Genomic DNA, 10733 nt, shown 5'->3' with positions numbered 1-10733 from the left:
TCTGGTCTTCACTGAGGTAAATAGGAAACCTCTGACTACTTCTAAACAGATGCAGGAGGTATAACAACTGGCAGATTCTTCATTTAGTTCCTTTTGATTTTGGAATTTAACATTACAATAAAGTACTTTTCTAGTTAAAAAAGTCTTGAGGGACGGAATTGAGAAAAGATTTAAGTATGATTATATATTAATATTAAAACTGAGAATAAAGTTTACTGTAAAAGTTTTAGGAAATTTTATTCTATTAGGTTTTTTAATATGAAATTAAACAGTGATGAAGAAAGAAACCTCTGACCAGTAAGATATTGAAAGGTTTCCATAAAACATGGCAAAGCCCCATCTGTTGAAGAACTTCCATGAGATGACACCACCTGGCATGGGAGGCCAACCACCCTGGAGACTCTAGGCTTTCCCCACTTGAAATGGGACCTCAGGCTTTGGAAAAGAGAGAAAAGACACAAAAATTTCACCTTATTGAGCAACTTTAGCAATGAAAGAGTATCTTGGTCGATAGTAAGTCTCTGTCTCTCAAAATACGTCAGAAGCTCACTCCTGGCATCTTCCTTGGGGAGAACCAGGAAGCCATGAATGGCCAGATCTGCTGTTATCTCTCCATTTTGGTCCAAGTACAGTTTCCTCTCAGAAATATTCCAAAATTCATTCTTCTCCAGAAAGGGATGAAACTAGAATGGGAACATCCAGGAATTTGAAAAACAGAGAACTTTGTTTCTTATCCCACATTGAATCTTTCTTCTACAATTGTCTGATCTGCAAATATGCTTAATTAGGATACAAATACTGCCATTATCTTCAGAAGTGAATGAAAAAGTTTGATAAAATAACAATGGTTTTAAATCAACTTAAAGGTGATAATCAGAAGCAAGCAACAATTGTTGAATCAGATGGATTGGATTGAATTGGATTGGATTGGATGGATGGACTGGAACTGAATTTGCTGCTGGCATCCCTGAAGAAAGAGTCTGGTTTGAAGTCAGGATGCTTGGAGATGGCTGGAGAGGCCATGGACCCTCAAGACTCAAAGTGGGCAGAACGGATGACTGAAGAAATGGATTCTTTCAAGAAGACTGAGGGAATGGACTTGTCATACTTAACTGGAAAACAAGTCTTAAGAGTCTTTGTGTCTCAATTTACAGGAGGTCCTATGACTTTGGGGAATGGAAAGCAGTTGTTGGGAAAGATCCTAATTAAAATTTTAAGGAAATGCATTATTATTAAGATAATCATAAGATAAGATAATAAGACTCAAACAAAGATGTTTAACTCTGGACAGATTCTGGATGGATCAGAGATAATGATTGTGGTGGTCTGTGGTAGATAAGAAGCCCCTGTAAATTTTCTTTGAGTTAAATAGAATAGCAGATAATAGACCATTTTGAAGTTTTGAAATTTAATTTTATTGTTGTATTGCCTGTTAACTACGTTTTTTATATACAGCAGAGAGATGACAAGTCAAATATTTGCAAATAGATGTGTAGTTTATAACTGTGGGCCTATTTTGCAAGGGGGAGAAACTATTATTGCTGTACTGTATTAAACTGGGGGGAGAATATGCAAGTTTTTGTCTGTTTTTAATGCACAATTAAAAAAATATATTTTGTCTAGTTTTGTTTTGTCTTTGTAATAGTTTTATTTTCCAAAACTTGTATTTTACCTTTTTGAATAAAATAAAATTTAATAAGAGGAATATCAAGTATCCAGAAACAATATTTATGATTAGGACACAGAGAAGGGTACATGAATAAAAAGCAATAGAAAAATATCTGAGTTTTAGCAACTAGGACTTGACTAACAACAGAGTCTCATATAAGAACACGAATGATGGACTGGAAGAAAGATGAGGGATACCAAACTTTTTAAGCATGTTTGTGAAAAAAGGGTGTATGAGTAAAAAGCAGGAGGAAAAAAAATCTGTTTTTTTTACAGGTTGTCATGCCACAACATGTATCTATTGTGCAGTTGTTGCTCTAGCCCCACCTAGTGGCCGGGGGCAGATAAGCCTCACTGTATGGTCTGAGGCCAGACTCCCTTTTCTCTCAGCCTTTGGAGGAGACGGAAGCAGCCGGTTTGACCGAGACACATGGTCATCTGGAGGCCTCCGTCCCTCACACGGAGCATCCCTGGAGAGGTTCCAGCTGCTTCTTTGTTGGCTGTTAGTTAATGCTGCCTATCTCCTATTTATCTTTGATTCTCACTCTTTGCATTTCCTCAGTTTCTCCCTGCCCTTTTCTCCCAATGAAACACCCAGATCCACCCCAGGCTCCCTTTCACTGGAGGAGAAGAGGGGGGTTTAGCTGCCTGTCGAGCTGCACACAGACCCACCTGCAGTGGGGACGGAACAAAGGGGAAATTCCACCATGCTCATCACAAACCCACTAATACAGGAATTTTATTTAAAAAAGAATACAGCATTTTCAAATGAGCAGAGTTTAATATCAAAATGCCATGGTATCTACTCTTTGGAACCATTATCTGTTGGCCAGATCTGTTGAGATCTGTTGAGTTGGTTCTCCTCCTTCTCCTCTGGATTCCTTCTCCGAAGGATCTAAGATCAATGGATCCATATAGGGACCCCCATACCTGCCACGGCTGCAGCCTTGGAGACCCCAAACTCTTTTCTCCCTCCTTCCTTCCCCTCCTCCTCAATCTGGAGGAATAAGCAGCATTCAAGGCCTGGGCCAGAGTCTTCATGAGACTGTAACATTGATAGTCATTTGGGATCCAGATCCTGTTCCTTTTCTCCTGGGTCTCCAGTGGGGCTTTCTGGGTGCATCTTCTGCGGCCTTTGACAGAAAAAACATTCTTTGAAAGAGAACAGAGAAAATAAAGATCTTGAAACTTTTCTTCCACAAAGAAATTGGGTTCAAAGGCAGAATCCATTGGCCTTTCTTTTGGCAGATAAGCAAAGTTCAAAATACTATGGATGTATTTGAGAAGTCTGCGCTTGTTTAGTATATACCATAGAAAACTTGTGACGATCCAGACTTTCCCTTCAATGGGTCCTGGTAGACGCATAAATGTTTCATGGAAAGGAAGGATTCTGTCCCAAATGGACTCATATTCTATGAAGTGAACAAGGACGTTGACTTGTTCCCACTTAGAAAGGGAATCTCTGAGGGATTCTGTTGTATGTCCAGTTGTTGAGAACAGTTGTGATATAACCACACAAATTCCACTCCTGACAAGCACAGGAGGAAAAATCCTCATGAAATTCTCTCCCTTCTCTGTGTCTGAAGCAAAGAGGCCAATCAAGGTCCATCTGAAATGGAGGAGCAGTTGGACAATTGCTGGGTACTGGATTCCTTCTTTGGGATTCATCCGGTGGAAAAAGGGGAATTGAGTTTTATCATTCAGAGCCTCTGAAGCAATTTCAAGATTCATCTAAAAAAGCAATGAAGAATGCTGTTGCATTTGGGATCAGATCAAGTCCAAAATATTAGATTTTAATAAATCCCAAAATAAGTAAATATTTTGTTTAAAATATTAAAGACAGAATATTAGCAAGATTGTATCATAATAATGGAAAATAATAAGCAAATTAAAAAACAATAAAAATGTAAATCATATTACTGTATCACCCCTACAATTTACCACAATTAGATTAGCACGTGCAAATGCCAACTGGAGTATTCTATTCCAATAAAGGGCCTATTATAATTTTCGAGGATTGCTGCATCTTTTTTTGCTTCTATATCCCAGATTCTTTCTGGAGGAAATTTTTTAACTTCTTTCTCCAGTTATACAAGAAACAGGCAGACCTCAAAGCCTAATAAGATTTATCAGTTGCATAATCCAAGTTTGGTCTTTAATTGACGTTTTGTCTGTTCCAACAGCCACAACTTTCAGAGTCTGTCAGTTTCCATAGATTAAATTTTATGCCAATAATACCCATATTTTCTGAATTTAGACAAAGCAGAAATTGTGTAAATTCCCAAATCAGCTCTGAGGGCAGCAGCTGGAGTCCTTTTACCCACCCCAAGATCCTCCTCAGAGGCTGAGATTGGGTTGGTTCTGCTGGTGGTTTCTCTCTGAAGCCCCAAAAATCAGATAGATGATGTTGAGGATATTCTTGGCTCATAACCGATGTTGTGAGTTATTGAGCAGAGTACCCCTTGAGTATACGCATGAAAGCAACTGGGAGTGGTTGTGAACAATCACAGTTAATACACAAACACACTGAGTTGTGATAGTCTTTTACTTTTAGGAAAAAGTAAAGCAAAGTCCAAAAAACAATCCAAGTCATACACATATAAGGCGAGAGTTAAAAGATCAATCCAGGGATATTTCAAAGTCCTTTTGAACAAAGTCTTCTTACCAGTTGTAATCATACACAATAAAACAGTTCTTCTTGAGTTTTAAACAGGAACAAGTTCAATATTAAAACATTCAATAAATAGTAGAAAGCAACATGTAGCAATGATTAAACAGTGATCATGCAGAGAGATCAGGTAGAGAGTAACAGCATATAAGCAGGTAAAATGGTGTAGTGTCCACACAAGCCATGATTCAGGCTTCCCTTAAGTACATTGGCTACAGAGTTTAGCCAATCAGGATACAGGATGATGCAATACAGTCTTAAAGCAATATAATACCTTTTAACTTTAAACATACATTGTTGGTTTATATATTGCCTGACCAACTAGTTAGACAATAGCCATTTCCTAACAGATGTAAGAACATGGGGGAAAACTGGGCCTCGTATACTTTAATAATTGGGGCTGAGGAAGCTGGAGAGCTGTGAGGTTTTCATTTAAGCACCACTTTCACTCCAGCCCTTTCTCTAACTGAGCTCCTTGGATGATGAGGGAGCCAAGATTCAGGCTCAGAGAAAACAACCCCAGGTAAGGAAAGGTGTTACTTGCTCTAATGGCTGACCATCTATGGCTATGATGTCATTTCCCAAAGACCATAACTTTTGAGCTTGATTTATTAATTATCAGATAATTATTAAGACAAAACAATCCAAGTCTATACAATCCAAAGTGTAAGTATGATAATATCACATTATGATAATACATAAATCAGTGTATTCCAAAAGGAATTTAGTAGGCTAAACATGTGTACTATAACAGAACTTATAACAAAATAAAAGGGTTGGAAGGGACCTTGGAGATCCTCTAGTCCAATCCCCTGTTCAAGCAGGAAACCAGACATAATAGCAGTAACTGTGAGAGGGATCCTGGAGTCATCATGGACAGCCAATTAAATATGAGTGAAGAGTGTGCAGCAGCAGCCAAAAAATCCAATGCAATCCTAAATTGCATTAACAGAGGGATACAATCAAGATCAAGAGAGGTACTAATACCACTCTATAAAGGCTTTTTAATGGTTGGTACAGCCAAAATTAGGGAAATTATTTACTTCCTTGCCACGATGTAAGAAAATAGGAGTTGGTTTATATATTAGAGATACAATTTCAGCGGAGCAAATATATACAGATGATTAGGGAAGAATTTTGATGGTGGAAATAATAGATAATAATATGAAAATACTTTTAATAGCAATATATGCTCCAAATGATAATCAAGAAGATTTTATAGAAAATTACATATGAAAATAATTGAATTGGACTATGATAATATTTACATGATGGGAGACTTCAATGGTATAGTAGATGAGAAATTAGATTATAATACACAGAAGGCAATAAAGCAAAGTAGAAAGACTCTTCCGAAATCTTTTTTCAAAATGACAGAGGAAATCAATTTAAAAGATGCATGGAGAGAAAGAAACACAAAAAGTAGACAATATACTTTTTATTCCAATAGACATTCATCATGGTCTAGAATAGATATGATTTGGACGACAATGGAATTGACTTCCAACATAGAAGAAATTGATATAGAAGCAAATACCTGGGCAGATCACAATCCAATGACAGTGAAATGGAAAGGACAAAGGAGAAGGTCTAGATGGACTCTAAATAAGTCCAGTACTAAAAGAAAAGGACTTTGTACAAAAAATGGAGAAAGAATTGACTTTCTTTTTTAAAGAAAATAGAAACGAGGATACATCAATGCAAAATCTTTGGGATACAATGAAAGCTTATGCTAGAGGTTTGATAATAGACTATGCAAGGAAAAGGAATATTAAGAAAAGACAAGCTTATAAAACATTATAGGACAATTACAAGAAACTGGAAAAAGAATTACAGAAATCTCCACAAAAAAAGGATATTAAAATAAAAATGGATACAATTAAGCATAAAATGGGATTGATAGAAAAAGAAGATTTAGCACAAAAAATTAGAAGTACTAAACAGAATTATTTTGAAGATGCTAACAAACCAGGTAGATGGCTAGCATATAAACTGAAAAAAGAGAGAGAATCAAGAAAAATAACACAGCTAGTGAATGACCAAGGACAAATTAGATTTGGGAATAAAGAGAAGAAAAAAATTATACAAGATTATTATAGAAAATTGTACGAACAAGAGGATATAGATGAGGAAAATGTTAAAAGATATTTACCGAAGGCGAATCTACCCCAGATTTCCAAGGATACTGAAATGATGCTAGAAGGAAATATAACAATGATGGAATTAATGAAGCACTTAAAAAAACAAAAGAATGGGAAGACACCAGGCCCGGATGGACTGCCAGTGGAATATTATAAGACATTACAGGAATCGTTGAATCTCCCATTGTTAGAAGTCATGAATGAAGTTATGTCAAAGATGAAAATTCCCAAGTCATGGTCAGAAGCATATATTACACTTGTTCCAAAGGAGGATACCGACCCACAACAAATCAAGAATTATAGGCCTATATCCCTGCTAAATTCAGACTATAAAATCTTCGCTTCAATATTGGCAGAAAGACTGAAAAGATATTTAAATAATTTTATACACTCTGATCAAAATGGATTCCTGCCAAAAAGACAGATTAGAGACAATATGAGGATAATTCTGAACACTTTGGAATATTATGAGGCACACCCTGAAAATCAAATGTCTTTGATATTTCTAGATGCACAGAGAGCCTTTGATAACGTGAATTGGCGATTTATGTCATTACAACTGGAACAGATGGGCTTTGGTAGAAAATTTATTCAAGCTATAGAAGCCATGTACCATAAACAAACAGCAAGAGTAATGACAAATGGAGAATTGACAGAGCCTATTGAAATAAAAAAAGGAACGAGACAAGATTGTCCACTGTCACCTCTGTTGTTTGTGCTAACATTAGAAGTGCTAAACAGGAATATTAGAGAAGGAAAAGATATAAAAGGAATGAAAATTCAACAGGAAGAATACAAATTGCAAGCATTTGCAGATGATCTAGTTTTTATTCTTGAAGATCCATTAGAATCAGACAAGATAGGAAAATTTGGAAAAGTAGCAGGTTTGAAAATAAATAAAGACAAAATGAAGATTTTGACAAAAAACATGTTAATAAAACAAAAAGAAGAACTGGCGGAAGTATCGAAGATGCAGGTCACAAATAAGGTTAAGTATTTGGGGATACATTTGACAGCAAGATGCAGTGCACTCAAAGAGAACAATTACAATAAACTCAAACAACAGTTAGTGACAGATTTGGCAAAATGGGAACATTTACAATTATCATTGATAGGGAGAATATCAACCATTAAGATGAATATACTGCCTAGAATTCTATACTTGTTCCAGACAATTCCAATTAGGTTGGGAAAAGATTATTTTGAAGATTTGAACAAAATATTGTTAAAATACATTTGGCAGGGTAAAAAGGTGAGGATAAAATTAAAATTGTTGCAAGACGCTAGAATAAGAGGAAGTTTTGGTTTGCCCAATTGGGAACTATATTATCAAGCGACAAATTTGACGTGGATTAAAGAATGGATAATGTTAAGAAATATTAAATTATTGACTTTAAAAGGACATGATTTGTTGTTGGGATGGCATGCTTTTTTATGGTATAAGGAACAAAAACACAGGGGAACTTTAGAAGACACTATATACGAGAGGCTCTGTTATTAAACTGGGAGAAGATTAAAAAACAACATTATTTAAAAATTCCAGTCTGGTTATCAACTATTGAAGCATTCTCATATTCAATAACATTTAGAAAGGAACAAATTGTTAGATATAGTGAATTATTGAATGAAAAGGGTGAACTTAAATCTATGCAAGAATTAGAAGAACAAGGTATAAAGATGAACTGGTTTTCATATATGCAAATATGTTCTAGATATGATGAAGATTCTAAGACAGAAGGCTTTTATAATAATTTGACTAATTTGGATAAAATTTTAACAGGTGCAGATGACAATGTAATTAAAAAATTGTACGGATATTTATTAGAGGTTAAATTGGAGGAAGAACAAGTTAAAGAAACAATGATAGCATGGGGTAAAATTTTTGGACATGGAATTGACTTAGAGAAATGGCAAAAACTGTGGTTGCAAAATTATAAAATGACAATGTCAACAGCATAAAAGGAAATTTGTATAAGATGTTTTACAGGTGGCATCTACCCCCTACGAGAATAGTCAAAATGTTCAAAAATAAATCTGAAAAGTGTTGGAAATGTCATCAGATATCGGGCTCATATTATCATATGTGGTGGACTTGTGCTGAAGCTAAAAGATACTGGACTAAAATCCACACATGGTTGGAAAAAATGACAAAAAAACACATAGACTTTAAACCAGAGATCTTTTTACTGAAATATACAATAGAGAATTGAAATATTTGATTGTGAATGTATTACAGGAGCTAGAATTGTGTTTGCTAAAAATTGGAAAAATGAGAAAATACCAACGCAAGAGGAAGTTATTAAGAAAATCATGGAAAGTGCTGAAATGAGCAAATTGACATTTGAAATTAGAGAACAAGAAGATAAACAATATTACAAGATATGGGATCTGTTTTATCAATGGCTAGATAAAAAAAACATGGAAATGAAATATGATTGAGACATAATATAAGAATTGTAGAAATATATAATATACAATATAATGATGTATGATTATTGGACAGATCTAGGAAGAGGAAATGACTATTATAATATAAATTAACTTAAATTTGAAAATATTTCTACGAAACGTGGGAAGAAATAGCCATTGTTAAATAAATGATTAATGAGGATAATAATACAAAGATACATATTAGATTAATAATATGAGAAATTAGATAATAAATAAGCTATTTGTCAGATGTAAATGCCTTATTCTCTAATGTGTAAATAATGTATATATGGAACATCAGGGGTTAACTTATTCTTTGGACTTTAATGTATTCATAATTTACCACTCCCATTCCTGGCTCCACCCCTTGTATATATAAGGAGCCATCCTCCCCATTTTCATTGCTTCTATCTTGAATATTCAGCGAATATAGAATGCCTATTATGATTAAAGAGAAATATATTTAAATCTCTAACTTCTATTATCTTTATTGAGTCTGATCCTGAAAATATTGCAACAAGCTGGTAGCAGAGGATGGTTAATTGACTCAATAAGTAACAAAAATGTCCAAGAAAGATAGGCCCAACACCAGGGCCTACAGCAAAGAAATAGAAACTGATCAAGAGACAATCAACGAATCCACTAATGCGATTTCGAGAGAATCCGAAGAATACACCACTGAAGAAGAAGAACTGATGAGTGAAAATAACGACCAGGAAGAAATCGAGATAGAAAATAACGAACTCAGGTCAGAGATATTAAAGATACTAAAAAGCCAAAAGAATGATGAAAGCCTCATCGCGGACCTCCAGGAGATGCTGAGAAACAGCGGAGCAGCGAGAGAGAAAAACGTCATTAAAGAAAAACCCAAAGATCAAAAAACTGTGAGTGAAATGACTACTGAGAAAATAGTTGTAAAAAAGAAAAGATGTGACATCGCGCGAAATTTTGAATGGCAGCCATCTTGTTTTCAACGAACTTCAAAAGAGAGTGAAGCGGAGCCTATCAAAACGCTCAGTTCAAAATTTCTGGCGCGAAAAACGCTATCAGACGAAGAAAGTGAAAAAGAAGTCTCAAACTCTTCAGATGAACCAAAATCAGAAAGTGAAGACGATTTAACAAAGTCTCAAGTAAAGTCAGCAATGAAAACGCTTTTTGCTGCTTTTGGGCCAAGATTGAAAATTTCCAAGACATCAACAAAGAAGCAAGAAATCAAGCCGACAACTCAAGACCTGCACGCTCCCATCCTGACTTCGAAAACGACGACACCCGAGCCCAGAGAGCCATGCCGATTCCGTCCTACACCGCAGACAGAATCGAGTGCCAGCGCACACAAGAGAAAGAAAAGAACCGTCGCCATCACCAAAGCCCCAAAAACCGAGCCAGAGACCGACTCATCTGAAGAGGAGCGGATCGAGAGAGCTGAAATGGAGAGAACCTTCCACAACGGCGCCAAAGAAGAAATGAGCAACGCGCATGTGCAAAACTACGTAGACGGCCCCGAAAGACTTGAACTGGCCAGAGAACCGCGCAGACTCGTTACAAGCATCCCAATGCCGTTCTGTAATTTCCTGCACTTGAGAGACCACGGACTGCCTCAGGTTGTAAGTAATGGACAGAATAATGTAGGGAATTTACCCAGTGACTTCCCAAAACTTAGAGTTGATGGCATTAATTTACAAGAGTGGTACCAACAGCTTCAGGTTATTTTTATGAAAGAAAATTTACTATTCTTTATAACTAGTCCTCCAAGAAGACCTTGGACTTTAAAAATAGATTGTTTACATCATAGAGCATTTTTCATAATAATTTCTAGCGTGTCTCCT

This window comes from Pituophis catenifer, unplaced genomic scaffold, assembly GCF_029215685.1.
Source record: "Pituophis catenifer annectens isolate HBS135680 unplaced genomic scaffold, rPitCat1.0.hap2 SCAF_30, whole genome shotgun sequence".
Taxonomy (NCBI): domain Eukaryota; kingdom Metazoa; phylum Chordata; class Lepidosauria; order Squamata; family Colubridae; genus Pituophis; species Pituophis catenifer.
This window is presented reverse-complemented; position numbering follows the sequence as displayed.